The sequence below is a fragment of the Schistocerca americana genome, chromosome 5 (genome assembly GCF_021461395.2).
Source record: "Schistocerca americana isolate TAMUIC-IGC-003095 chromosome 5, iqSchAmer2.1, whole genome shotgun sequence".
Taxonomy (NCBI): domain Eukaryota; kingdom Metazoa; phylum Arthropoda; class Insecta; order Orthoptera; family Acrididae; genus Schistocerca; species Schistocerca americana.
Genome location: NC_060123.1, coordinates 294,533,608 through 294,549,031, shown reverse-complemented (window position 1 = coordinate 294,549,031; position 15,424 = coordinate 294,533,608). Strand labels below are relative to the sequence as shown.

The 15,424-nt window shown below is 40.9% G+C and overlaps 2 protein-coding genes across 7 annotated transcripts in view; one reads left to right on the top strand and one right to left on the bottom strand.

Moving 5' to 3' along the window:
- LOC124616179 (oxysterol-binding protein-related protein 9) overlaps positions 1–15,424 on the bottom strand; it is a 504,981-nt gene that overhangs the window by 350,755 nt on the left and 138,802 nt on the right. The gene's annotated exons all lie outside the window — the stretch shown is intronic.
- Positions 14,551–15,424, top strand: part of LOC124616180 (elongation of very long chain fatty acids protein AAEL008004-like) — a 114,528-nt gene continuing 113,654 nt past the window's right edge. For 2 of the 3 annotated variants that reach the window (XM_047144472.1, XM_047144469.1), the window contains exon 1: positions 14,586–14,645. The gene's annotated coding sequence lies outside the window, so the exon portion shown is untranslated. Of the gene's footprint in view, positions 14,646–15,424 lie in introns of all 3 variants that reach the window. The other variant, XM_047144470.1, reaches the window with a different exon arrangement.

The following is a 15,424-nucleotide window of genomic DNA, read 5'->3' as shown; positions in this document are numbered from 1 at the left end:
GAATACGAAGCTGCCAGTCTTTTTTGGTGCATATGTCCTTGTTGCGCATTAGAACAGTTTCAGCAGGGTGGCTTGGTAACTATTGCTCGATCACAGCCTCGCATATGTTGTAGCTACTAATGTAACTGATTTACGGACTCTTAACTGAAAAACACAGGGAATATTCGTTAGTAACAGCATCGATGTAAGTAACACAAGTTCAAGCTTTACACTCGTCCTGCTCCGCCGCAATAGCTACAACGGTAAGATCAACTGCAGCATTTCGCATCTGGCGTTATAGAGATGAAATGACTAATCACAAAATAACGAAAAATTCGAAGAAGGTTGTATCTTAAAATAGAGCACAGGAAATTTTTCTCCTACTTAGGGGTCTGGCTTCTGTGACTCCTCAACGTTGACACTCGCCAAAAATGCTCGAAAACGTACGCTTTCTCTTAAATATTACTGCTTATTGCGCCCCTTTCTCAGCAACAATTTAATATTCACGCACTAAATAGACATTTCCTTAGTTCCGGCAAGTCACAACATATCGATGTTCGTCATGCGATTGACCAGAGTATGAGTTGATGGTCAGGGGGCAACCATAATGAAATGGATAATAGCTAGGTTCGCGTCCCATGTGTTCTAACTCACTGACTTTCAAAACACTCTTGTTAAAGTTTTTGGTGGTGAAAAGGTAATTTTTGATCATAAAGGGGCGCAGTTTTTGACCTTTAATTTTCCAAATATGTGTAAAATTCCAGAATGAAATTCTCGAAGGTTAGTGTGTCTCATTCATCAAACTTACGAATAATTTCCGTACATTGTGAAGCAGTTAGAGTACCTTTTAACCATATTTAAAAGTGTTTCAATATTTTTCTTCGGATACAGTAATGGAATTAAAATGAGGAGCTATTAAAATGATGTGTGTATCAACCCTAAGATAAATTATTGTCTATATATCGGAGCGACTGTATCGGGAGAAATGTTTGTATAAAAGAGTTTCTCCAATATGAAACTGGCGAGCGAGAAAATGAACATCCGTGTCACAAATTAGTATTGCCATATGTTGGTTGCTTTGTTGAAGTGGCTTTCAGAGTTATGTGAAGGTATATAAAAGATTTTCGGACATACAGGAAGGATGATTATGGTTTAATGCAACACAGATGACACATCATTGGAGGTGGGGCACACCTTCCGAATGGACAAGAACAGTAAAGGGAAACGGCCATCTGCTTTTCCACACACGCGTCCTGGCATTTGATGAAAATAATTTTAGACAGCCAGAAGGAGATGTGAATCTCACTAATCCTAAACGTCGTCCAAAGTGCCAACTAGTGCTTCATCGAGCTCATATGTAGGACGTTCATTCACCTGAAACAGGCTGCTAATGACACAATGAATGAGCATGAAAGCTTAAGGGCATATATCTTGGCTAAAAAAAAAGAGAGGTTATACAAATTGTGTGGAGTCGAAATAAATCATTCTGTAGCCGATGTAGCTGACGCGCTGAAGGGATATAACGTTCGAGTCTGAAGCGATGTCCAGTGTCGTCCTGCGCCATCATGTATAAAATATTGTGACTTATTTTGTAGTTGTGAATGCTTGTAATATACAAAAAAAATTTTGTCTTGTTCCGGAAGGTACTGAAGACTTGAAAATATATCCAAAATATCTAACAGAGAAGCAGTAGACACAGACTGTGCAGTTGACAGAAAAAACTACGCGCGCTTTGACGTTCTACCCGACGCTGGTCATTTCTTTCCACGTGCGCGGTTGCCGAAACTTCGGCAAGAGCAGCTTTGCGCCAAGACAAGAAATATACGCAACAGGCAGCATAATGAATGGGAATGTTCTACAAAACGTGTGAAATGGGTATACCGGCAGTAAGAGTCAGCTGTCGTGGCAGACGCCAGTGAATATCGACCGACATTCCAGAGGGAACTCCCAATAGACGCTGTCAACGATCTGGCAAACGTCCCATTGCCGCGGGATAATTCATGTAAGAAAGCGCGCCAGTTGTGGAAGAAAGTGCCCGCACAAAAAAGTCAAACATCTTGCGATGTGTACTGGCCAGATCAGTGCACGGAACGGTTGCATAAAAAGGAAGGTACTACAACTAGATCACCATTAAAGGGACGCACAAGGCAAATTCGACAGTTTTATTCTAGTGTAATACGCAGTGTTCCAAATGTTCCGTCATAAAATCATGACTGCCAGAAAGATACGGACTACCTGTTTGTTGAACACGCCGTTTTTCTATTCTTTGGCTATAAAACCCTGCTTTACAACGTGATCTCCGCTTAATTCTATTGCCTTACGCCACCAATGTGAGAACCTGTTTGCCATCACGGTACGACTTTACTGGTTTACAACTCAGCGAAGTTCTTGCTGCATCAGTAACTTCCCCGTCATTGCTGAAGTGCTTCCCGCGGAGTCCATCCTTCAGTGGGCCAAACGGGTGGAATTCAGAAGTTGCAAGATCCAGGATTAATGGCGGATGTGGACGAACAGTCTACCGATGCTCTGTGATCTCATCTCTAGTGCGCCTACTTATGTATGGCCTTGCGTTTTCATGGAGAAAAGCGTTCGCTTTTGTGTGTCCATAAACACGCGGTAATTGTTTTTTCGACTTCTTAAGAGTCTCACAATAGATTTTGGAGTTGATCGTTTGACCATGAGGGAGGGCATCGAACAGAATAATCCCTACAGAGTTTCAGAAGACTGCTGCCGTGATTTTTACAGCTGAGGGTACTGTTTTAAACTACGGCTTCAAAGGACATGCTGTGTCATGACACTCCAAGGACTGCCATTAGTTTCAGTCTCAAAGTGGTGAATCCATGTTTTGACAAGAAAACGTCAACACCAGCCTCATAACCAACAAACAATTCAGCACAAATGTTCCTTTCTTTGTTATGCCTGCTCTTCAGTTAGGCAAGTACGACCATTTGAGCTCGCTGAGATGTCAAGCTGAGCACGAATTTGCTTGATTGTCATTCATCCACACCTCGCGTAACAGTGTCCGCACGTTGTAGTATTGCAAGCGTCACAGCTGTATGTAGCCGACCTACACGTGTATCAGGTTTCCTTCTCGTTCTGTTGACGATATACGCTTCGCCCAGAGGCTTACCGTGCTCTCACCCACAGTTCGGTGTCCGTAGACATGTAAATGCCTGCGAATATTTGGCATGGTTTGGTTTTCCGCCAAAAAATAACTGCTCTTTCTCTGGAACGCACCTCAGTTGCAGATGCCATTGTGAAGATTGGTTATTGCGCTGCCTTCTACCGGGATTACTCAAAATTGTGAGCTGATGCGGGAATGTTTAGCGATTTCGCAAAAGAAGTACAATTCATGAACCAAAATTGGTCCACAAAAAAGATGTGTTGCATTACTTATTGAACACCTCAAAGCCCCTTGTAGATTCAACGAAGTATGGAAATACTGTGGAAGGGCAATTAATACGTGCATCGGCAATCTGTAAGTGAAGCATATGAGTAGCACAGAGATGCACTATTAGTGCGGAAAGGAATGAACGTTGATTCACACTGCTACCCTATGACGTCATTGAAGCAGCGCTGATGATCCGAATCTGTAGGAATAAGCAGTCTACCAGCGGAAAAGTATGCTATTTCACTAGTCCCTGACCACATCCGAGCAAGCTGAACAGGATGTAACTAATGACCGACCAATACGTTTCAGTGTGGCTCTGCATGAACTCCGGGTGATGCGGTGGGGAAATTTCATCCAGGATGAAACAAAGGAGAAAAACTATGGCCAAAATTTAATGACCTGACGAATAGTGTTCCCTTGAAGGAATCACAAGGTTGCTAAGAGAGAGGAGGAGCCGCAGCAAATGACACGGTAAACGCATCGCAGGAACTGGTCACAAAGCCAGCGCACGGAAAGATCAAACGACTATGGGAGTGATGTAGGACTAAGTGACTACTAACAGGTAGAAGACGCTTCATGAGAATTCCAGGTGTCATTTGCTTCAGACAGGCTGCAGCGAGAGCCTGTAACGGAACTCATGCAGTCGCAGCTTCAGTGACGTCAAACAGCTTTGTCACGAACTGTCGCGGGACGTGTTTTCGAGCGCTAGCAACAAAACCTCAGAAAGAACCGATCGAGTTGGCGGAGTGGTAAGACACTAGAATCAGATTCGGAAGAACGAAGGCATCATTCCTATTCTACCACCCAACATTCAGATATCAGTGGTGGTCATAAATCGCAAAAAGCGAATGTCGAAATGGTTCTTCTGATAGGACCAAGCCCGTTTTCCTTCCAAACTTTCCTCAATTCGAACATGTGCTATGTTCTCTAATGGGTTCGTCATCGACAACGCATTATACCTCTCTGCCCCTTCCTTCCTTCCATCCTTCGTAAGAAAGAGGAGCGCAAAGGCGCAGAACACTGAAAGGTAAAAAAGGGGTGGGGAGAAAATTTAGAACAGCACAATAACAGTGTAGTAGATAAGGAACTATTACCCTATAACAAAGAATGGGAACGGTGGTGATTTTCTACAGTTTTATTATTACTAGTCTTCCAACGCCCACTTTTTGTTTTCTAAAATTATTTAATCATGTTTCTTTTTACATAGTTTTAAGGCCATCAATTTTATGTTAATTAGATAATAAGTATGAAAAACACTTTTCACTTCGAATACAACCCAGTCTAAATACTCTGGAATTGGGAGTGTTGGTGCAAGAGGCTCTAAGGACAATGGTCTGAATCAACAAAGGTAATTAAACAGGTGACAGAGAAAAGACGTCTTACTGTAAAAGTTTATTAAAATATTTACGTCTTCACGGCAAGAAACGGAGCCACGTGTCCAGGTTATTAGAACGATGTCGCTGTAACAGTGTGGTATTCAGTCTGAAAACTCGTCTCATGTAGCTCTCCACGCCAGTCTGTCTTGCTCACCTGTCGTTATATCCGCATAATTACTGCAACCTACATCCACCTGAACATGCCTTATGCACTCGAGCTTTGACGTCTCTCGAAACATTTTTCCCCCCAACACTTCCCCCCCATTACTAAATTACTTTGATGCCTCAATTCGTCTCCTACCATCCTATCCCCTATCTTAGTCAAGTGCCATTGCCATAAAATTACACTCTTCTCGATTTGATAAATCTGCATTAGTCTTCTGATCTACTCTCATCAGAATTCTTCTGTAGCACCACATTTAATAAGCTTATATCGACTTCTTATTCTACCTTACGATGTTTCCACTGCAAATCCCTACCTACATTTATATGGATGAGGGAGTACGTCTTTTGAGAGTCCACCATGTGGACCAAGTGCATTAAGGTCAAGGTATGATTCTAGGGCTCCAAGGATTTTAATTATATTGAGCATGTCTGTTACAGGCTGGAAGACGTAATGTACCTGGGTCAGCAGACCCCAATGACTTGTTTCAAAGCAAGAAAGTGATTCATCGTTAGGAATAACCATGAAGTAGCCTTGCAACTTACAGGAACACATCACTTATCGAATACACTGTAGGAAAAAAGAGCAAGGCTGTGACGACCGAGACGTCAGCAAGCCTCAATATGGAACAATAATCATGATTGCATCTCCGGATTGTGGATTACACTATTGGTCTTAACATCGACGAGGGACACAACTATCACAAAAAGAAATTTCGACTGTCGTGCGTTTCTACATACGATACCCACCTGGGTTATACACAACTTAATGATGTATCAGTTATACAAACCTCTTTATCTCGTTATAAGTAATTGCAGCAATGACACTTGTGCTGAATAGTAGTATAGCCACAACTAAGCTTACTGAATTTTCTTCACACGCTTTCTTTTTTGTGTCACAATTTCGTAGGTCGCATCTAATTGCATGAAGAAAATACTTCACACGGCTTGTTGATCCATTGTCCCAGGTGAGGTACCAAGAAGTGGAACGTCTAACTGTGTTGAAAATTATTATTCATTGTTCTCATAACCAATGTGCTTACCTTGATGATAACCGACTTGATACGCTTGTTTCAAAACGGATCTTGCATGCTTTCTCTCGTTACGTTTAATACATGTATCACAGAATTGTTTGCTATCGAACACGTATGGATTGCCTGGCTTAGCTGAGTCGCAGACGGGAATAACAAGACCCCCACTACTGATCATGAAAAACTAGTCGCCTGTATTTCCTTCTGTATATACAGTTTACTGTCGGGTATTGATTCAGGGCCATCCGATGACGGTGTATGAAACTTTCGCTTTTACCAACAAAAAACTCGGATGGAATGCAATACAAGAAACTTAGCCATCCTTGCAGACTATGGCGACTCTAACCCACGCAATACTGCTATCAACGGAGTATTCCAAGCACTTCTCTCTTCCCGACTCAAAGCTGATAGTTCATCCATTTCCTACTTTTCGTAACTCCACACTGCTCGATGGATGTTTTCTCGCGAGAGCAATAATCGAACAATGTATGTAATAGGGTCTTTGTGGAGAGAGGTAAAGTACGAAAGAGGCACTGTCGGATTGTCTGGAGTAGTTGCGCACCTTCAAGGAGAAAGTGTACCGTGACAGTTGTGAATAACCACCGCTGAAGATGTGTAGGCCCATGCGGCACTAACGTCTTTGGTCAATGCAGATCAAGCCGTGAAGGTCAACCGAAACGCTACACTGCAACATCTCACTGTTTCAACCCCGCTTTTCTGTTCACTTTTACTGTACAAAATATGAACTGTCTGGTCAATATGACTCGACAGTAAAATACTGCAACAAACTGATACTGTCACATTTTTCGTACAGTTACTGACCCTTATATACAAATATTATTATTATTTCCTTCACTTTCTCAGACGTTAAGTCCGGTTAAAAATGGAGTGACGCGGACCTTGAGCAAGCGTCACTTCCTTTTAACTGTACGGTATGTGTTATATTGCATTTAGGAACTTTCGGGTAATTGAACATGTATCAGTAATCACGGATTTCTGCAGTTGCATATATATGCCTGGATGTAGCCGTATTGCATTGATGTACCGGTGGATATTGCGTGGTACGACTCCTGTAGTTGATAGTATAATTGGTATAATGTCAACTTTATCCTGATGCCACATGTCCTTGACTTCCTCAGCCAGTTGGATGTATTTTTCAATTTTTTCTCCTGTTTTCTTTTGTATATTTGTTGTATTGGGTATGGATATTTCGATTAGTTGTGTTAATTTCTTCTTTGTATTGGTGAGTATGATGTCAGGTTTGTTATGTGGCGTTGTTTTATCTGTCGTAATGGTTCTGTTCCAGTATAATTTGTATTCATCATTCTCCAGTACATTTTGTGGTGTATACTTGTATGTAGGAACGTGTTGTTTTAAAAGTTTATGTTGTAAGGCAAGCTGTTGATGTATTATTTTTGCGACATTGTCATGTCTTCTGGGGTATTCTGTATTTGCTAGTATTGTACATCCGCTTGTGATGTGATCTACTGTTTCTATTTGTTGTTTACAAAGTCTGCATTTATCCGTTGTGGTATTGCGATCTTTAATAATATGCTTGCTGTAATACCTGGTGTTTATTGTTTGATCCTGTATTGCAATCATGAATCCTTCTGTCTCACTGTATATATTGCCTTTTCTTAGCCATGTGTTGGATGCGTCTTGATCGATGTGTGGCTGTGTTAGATGATACGGGTGCTTGCCATGTAGTGTTTTCTTTTTCCAGTTTACTTTCTTCGTATCTGTTGATGTTATGTGATCTAAAGGGTTGTAGAAGTGGTTATGAAATTGCAGTGGTGTAGCCGATGTATTTATATGAGTGATTGCTTTGTGTATTTTGCTAGTTTCTGCTCGTTCTAGAAAGAATTTTCTTAAATTGTCTACCTGTCCATAATGTAGGTTTTTTTATGTCGATAAATCCCCTTCCTCCTTCCTTTCTGCTTAGTGTGAATCTTTCTGTTGCTGAATGTAAGGGAAGTATTCTATATTTGTGGCATTGTGATCGTGTAAGCGTATTGAGTGCTTCTAGGTCTGTGTTACTCCATTTCACTACTCTAAATGAGTAGATCAATATTGGTATAGCATAAGTATTTGTAGCTTTTGTCTTGTTTCTTGCTGTCAATTCTGTTTGCAGTATTTTTGTTAGTCTTTGTCTATATTTTTCTTTTAGTTCTTCTTTAATATTTGTATTATCTATTCCTATTTTTTGTCTGTATCCTAGATATTTATAGGCATCCGTTTTTTCCATCGCTTCTATGCAGTCGCTGTGGTTATCCAATATGTAATCTTCTTGTTTAGTGTGTTTTCCCTTGACTATGCTATTTTTCTTACATTTGTCTGTTCCAAAAGCCATATTTATATCATTGCTGAATCCTTCTGTTACCTTTAGTAATTGGTTGAGTAGTTGATTTGTTGCTGCCAGTAGTTTTAGATCATCCATGTATAGCAAATGTGTGATTATTTTGTGTTGGTATGTTCCAGTAATATTGTATCCATAATTTGTATTATTTAGCATGTTGGATAGTGGGTTCAGAGCAACGCAGAACTAGAAAGGACTTAATGAGTCTCCTTGGTATATTCCATGCTTAATCTGTATTGGCTGTGATGTGATATTATTTGAATTTGTTTGGATATTAAGTGTGGTTTTCCAATTTTTCATTACTATGTTTAGGAACTGTATCAATTTAGGATCTACTTTGTATATTTCCAACATTTGTAGTAACCATGAGTGGGGTACACTATCAAAAGCTTTTTGGTAATCAATGTATGCGTAGTGTAGCGACCTTTGTTTAGTTTTAGCTTGATATGTCACCTCTGCATCTATTATCAGTTGCTCTTTACATCCTCGTGCTCCTTTGCAACAGCCTTTTTGTTCTTCATTTATAATTTTGTTCTGTGTTGTATGTGTCATTAATTTCTGTTTAATGACTGAAGTTAATATTTTGTATATTGTTGGTAGGCATGTTATGGGGCGATATTTAGCTGGGTCTGCTGTGTCTGTTTGATCTTTAGGTTTCAGATATGTTATTCCGTGTGTAAGTGTATCAGGGAATGTGTATGGGTCTGCAATGTAACTGTTAAATAATTTAGTTAGATGTGAATGTGTTGAGGTGTACTTCTTTAACCAGAAATTTGCTATTTTATCATTTCCAGGGGCTTTCCAATTGTGAGTAGAATTAATTGCTTGGGTGACTTCATGTTGCAAAATTATCACTTCAGGCATTTGTGGTATCATCTTGTATGTGTCTGTTTCTGCTTGTATCCATCGTGCATGCCTGTTATGTTGTACTGGGTTTGACCATATGTTGCTCCAGAAGTGTTCCATGTCTGTTATGTTTGGTGGATTGTTTATTTTAATGTGTGTGTTATCTATTGTCTGGTAAAATTTCTTTTGGTTTGTGTTGAATGTTTGGTTTTGTTTCCTTCTATTTTCACTTTTTTTGTATCTTCTGAGTCGTTTGGCTAATGCTTGTAATTTCTGCTTCTTTTCATCTAATTGCTCTGTCGCTTCTTGTTGTGAGATTTTACCTAACCTTTTTCTTTTTTTTCCGAGATTTCATTTCTTATAAATTGTGTTAGCTGTCCGATGTCTTTTCTCAGTTTTTCTATTTTGATCTGTAGCCTGTGTTGCCATGCTGGTTTTGTGGATTTCTTCTGTGTGTTGGTTGGTTCTGATCTCTGCCTAGTGTGTATATTTAGTGTAGTGAGTGCTCCTATATAAACCAGTAGTTGTAACTCTTCCATAGTTGTGTTTTCATTTATTTTGTTGTGTATGATTGTGTTGATTGTTTTTATTGTTGTTTCGACTTGTGGGTTATTTGGTGGTCTATGCAAGAATGGTCTAATGTCTGTATTTGTGTCTTTGTATTCTATATATGTTAGCTGAAATTTTTCTTCTATATCTAACATCTGTGTCACTTCGTGTTCTATTTGTGCTTGTTCATTATTATTATTATTATTATTATTATTATACACAAAACTTAATTACCAACACTACTCATAAATTTTCAATGGGGGTAAACTGAATGACAGTTTTCAATAAGGCATCATTTTAGAAAACATTACAGTATTTTTCTTTTCATACTTTTTCGATGCTTTACTGATTGTAGTTTGAAGCACTGTTTTCATTACAGGCAACATTTTTTAAAGCAATACTTTCTAACTTTTCTTCTTACTTGCAGTTTGGTCACGAGGAGGTGACTCTTGTTTCGCAAACGTGTTTTAATTTCACACGCCATATATTTGTTTTACTGTCATGGCTATTTTTACACATCTTACAGTGCGTAGTTTAGGAAGTTTTCGTGTTGTTACTGATTCTGACACACCTTCAGCGTTTTAGATGCAACCAATCATTCTCAGATAATCTTGTAGTCTTGGGAAATACGTTCCTTAGTGCCATGTGTTCTGCTACCAGTTACTTCCTTAGTTTTTCCAACATTATTCTGCCTCTCAATATCTGGCATTTCTATTATTTCATTATGAAGCACTGTTCAAAATCCTACATCAAATGAACTTTTTGCGTCACTTGTTTTGCTGGTTGCATACCTAGTAACTCCTAGGGTATCCTTCGTGATATTCGAAGCTGATAAGACGGCCATGTTGTACTGGTGGACATTCCTTATTCCTATTTTTAGAAGGAAATGACTGTATACTGTTTTGTGCATGTTGCGGACTGTCGTTAGTGTCATCATCATCATCACCACCACCACCACCACCACCACCACCACCACCACCACCACCACCACCACACTTGTTTTTATAAATGCAATATTTCCATGATCTTCAAACTTGGAAAGTGCTCCTTCGTCCGTTGAGGCATTTACTAATTCTTCCAATACAGCGTCAATGCTTCAGTTGCCATGGTGTCACAATTCAAATAATTGAGGAATGCTACACAGTTTCTTAGGCGAAGTTTACATGTTGCAAACGCATAGGTTTTGTTGAAACGAGAAAAATCGTATGACTGAAAACCGAAAAATATTTCACAATATATTAATTATATTTGTGTCGAGCTAATATGGCCAAACGTTACACAGTAACTATTACGGTTATGATCCAACTACTTAAAATATGTTTTTATACACGTGCTGCCTATGCATTTTCAGACAAAGTCTCCAAATTACATGAAGGTAGGCCTATCTTGTTATTTAAAGAATGTGAAATAAAATTTACAACAATCAATTTTTTGTAGCACTTAGAAGTAGACTGGCAACCTGCAAATGGGACCATGACCCAGGGCTAGCCATTTAGTGAAATAGATTCCATTCCCACGTTCGTCTGGGTTTACAAATAGGTGGATTCTGGTAACTTATCCTGCCAACAGCACTCTAAAACCGGTCAAAAATCAAAATGGCCAAGAATCTTCGTCTACGCGCCCGCCGCCTCTCCCAAAGTCACTCGCAAACAAGACATAGTACAAAATAAATGTGCTTCTGCGTACGCTCTTGTTTATAACATTTATTTCTCACTTTTGTTGTTCGGTTTAGATAAAAACACCTACTGAATATGGAAGAAAGGTATGTACTGTAGCCGGCTGGTGTGGCCGTGCGGTTCTAGGCGCTTCAGTCTCGAACCGCGTGACCGCTACGGTCGCAGGTTCGAATCATGCCTGGGGCATGGATGTGTGTGATGTCCTTAGGTTAGTTAGATTTAAGTAGTTCTAAGTTCTAGGGGGCTGATGACCACAGATGTTACGTCCCTTAGTGCACAGAGCCATTTGAACCTTTTTATGTACTGTAACTTACATCATATATTTAGTGTTTTATTGTTTAAATTGTACCTTTATACACAATCAAAATCTTGAGATTTCAATGTTTTTAGTTACCTGTGGGGTATCAATTATACTTCCTTTACAGGCATGTAATGTCGACTTTTAACAATTGCTTAACACAATAACGATGTCCGCCCTTATCCGCGATTCTGATTTTATTTATTCAGAATGAAAGAAATTCGTTGAACTATTGTAACATAGCAGTTTTGCGTTTACTCTGTTGTACATTCTAGACCCACTATTCTTCTCGAATCACTCGTCTCAATGTGGATTTAATTACACGATTCAAAGAAATCCTGAAAATGATTTAGAATGGCGACACCACTGTTACTGAGAAATTTGATGTCTTTGCTCGTGAAATTGCAAAAATGTATACTGATCTGTGTGACTGGCATCCCATGTCACCAACACTTTATAAAGTTTTAAAGCATGGTGCCGAAGTCATATCTAAAGTAGTTGTACCTGTGGATCAATTGTCAGAGGAAGCAGCTGAGGCCGGCAGCAAGCACATACAGCAATACAGAATACATTACGCTCGTTAATTTTCACGCGTGGATTGTAACAAAGATGTACTACACAGACTGTTATTAAGTTGATACCCTTCAAGTTGTAGCAGCCCACGGCATCGTAAGAAAAGTGTCCCATTTTCGCAAGAGGCAGCTAGTCTAATGGTCGCAAACACATCGACTTTACCTCTACATGAAAATGATAGCGATGAAACTATACAGGAGGACGAAGATGACAAAAATGACGATGACCAACAGTTTGACACTGATTAAAGAAATATGGCAAGAGTTAGTATGTTAAATTTGCATATATTGTAAACCAACACACTACTGGCCATTAAAATTGCTACACCACGAAGATGACGTGCTACAGACGCGAAATTTAACCGACAGGAAGAAGATGCTGTGATATGCAAATGATTAGTTTTTCAGAGCATTCACACAAGGTTGGCGCCGGTGGAGACACCTACAACGTGCTGACACAAAGAAAGTTTCCAACCCATTTCTCATACACAAACAGCAGTTGACCGGCGTTGCCTGGTGAAACGTTGTTGTGATGCCTCGTGTATGGAGGAGAAATGCGTACCATCAAGTTTCCGACTTTGATCAAGGTCGGATTGTAGCCCATCGCGATTGCGGTTTATCGTATCGCGACATTGCTGCTCGCCTTGGTCGAGATCCAATGACTGTTAGCAGAATATGGAATTGGTGGGTTCGGGAGGGTAATACGGAATGCCGTGCTAGTTCCCAACGGCCTCGTATGACTATCAGACGAGAAGACAGGCATCTTATCCGCATGGCTGTAACGGATCGTGCAGCCACTTCTCGATACCTGAGTCAACAGATGGGGACGTTTGCAAGACGACAACCATCTGCACGAACAGTTCGACGACGTTTGCAGCAGCGTGGACTGTCAGCTCGAAGACCATGGCTGCGGTTACCCTTGACGCTGCATCACAGACAGGAGCGCCTGCGATGGTGTACCCAACGACGAACCTGGGTGCACGAATGACAAAACGTCATTTTTTCGGATGAATCCAGGTTCTGTTTACAGCATAATGATGGTCACATCCGTGTTTGGCAACATCGCGGTGAAAGCACATTGGAAGCGTGTATTCGTCATCGCCATACTGGCGTATCACTCGGCGTGATGGTATGGGGTGCCATAGGTTACACGTCTCGGTCACCTCTTGTTCGCATTGACGGCACTTTGAACAGTGGACGTTAAATTTCAGATGTGTTACGACCCGTGGCTCTACCCTTCATTCGATCCCTGCGAAACCTTACATTTCAGCACGATAATGCACGACCGCATGTTGCAGGTCCTGTAGGAAGCCTTTCTGGATAAAGAAAATGTTCGACTGCTGCCCTGGTCAGCACATTCTCCAGATCTCTCACCAATTGAAAACGTCTGGTCAATCTTGGCCGAGCAACTGGCTCGTCACAATACGCCAGTCACTACTCTTGATGAACTGTGGTACCGTGTTGAAGCTGTATGGCAGCTGTACCTGTACACGTCATCCAAGCTCTGTTTGATTCAATGCCCAGGCGTATCAAGGCCATTATTACGGCCAGAGGTGGTTGTTCTGGGTACTGATTTCTCAGGATCTATGCACCCAAATTGCGTGAAAATGTAATCACATGTCAGTTCTAGTATATTTGTCAAATGAATACCCGTTTATCATCAGCATTTCTTCTTGGTGTAGCAATTTTAATGGCCAGTAGTGTACTTAAACCTAACTAACCTAAGGACATCACACACTTCCATGCCCGAGGCAGGATTCGAACCTGCGACCGTAACGGTCGCCGCGGTTCCAGACTGAAGCGCCTAGAATCGCTTGGCCACACCGGCCGGCGCTAGCGATGAAACTATACAGGAAGGCGAAGATGACAAACAGGACGATGAACAACAGTTTGACACTGAATAAAGATATATTACAAGAGTTTTTATGTTAAATTTGCATATTTTGTAAATAAACATATAATTAACATCACATAGTTGATTTCATTTGAGCCTACTGCGAAAAAAGTAAAGTAATTGTAATTGGTTTTTGAGAGTAAATATTACTAAGTGCAGCCTCTTGGACGGAGAAAAGGAGAGAAGGAGAAAAGTCGGAAGTGCAACGCGGCGCCCATACTTCTTCCGGGCGCTAATTCCAGAGGAACAAACAATTAGTGAAGCAAGCCACGAGTACAACGTGCCATCTTGCCCGTGAATAGAGGCAAGACGAAGCGCCGTTCCTGATGGGCCACAAGGCAGCCCTGATTGTGACGCATTAGTGCTTGGCACGTGCTGGCCGCTAGCAGCACAGCAGGATTGGCCGCCTTTCCGTGGGCAGCAGCGGCGGCGGACGCGAGCCACCACACCACGACTGGCTACGCCGGAGAACACTTCTCCGCCAACGACTCCCTGCTAGTAGCGACGCGGCAACGGTGAGTACTTCGCAGCACTGTCACGGCGCCATGCCCAACGGTGTGCCCGGTTGCGATCATCCCTTTGTTGCGACAAAACGCCTACAGCATTGTATTACTGGAGAAAAAGAGTATGTTTTCTCCCAAAATTCTATACGCACCGAGTCGATCATTTCGCCCTCCGTACCATTCCTGCTTTTTTTTTGTAATCCATGCTGCGAAAGAAATGCACGAAGATGCAACACATCAATCCGTGGGTTCAATTTCGAAATTGAAATATTTCGTCAATAAAGCGTCAAATCTCATCGGTCTTGATAGCCCATATTAATATTAAAAGGTTTATGTGAAAACGCACGGAGTTTCCTTTAACTTCGGATATAGTCTATTGGTGCTTCGCTTGATGAGTCGTATGCCGGTCCCACTTCACATCCTAATTTTTGCAATCTGATACACGACGCTGTAAGGCATCCAGCCGGTTTGTGGGTTTCAGTTTGCACAATATTTGCACAACTGCCCTGATCATCATCAGTTACTTCGAGCAATAATGTTTATTTTATTCGCTATTTGCTCTCTGGTTAATGTATTATACATCACGCATTTATTTACTTTACATTACAAGACTTCGAAAAGTGGATATTTGAGTTTATAAATCTTTGAAATTGCTTCGTTATTATTTTCTTCAGAAACCTATTGTTACTAAATGACGTACCTGATTTATTATCTAACAAGGTGTCCACCTTTCCATAGGTCTCACACCCAAACCCCCATACGTCGAGACACTCGCATCGGTTACCAACCAT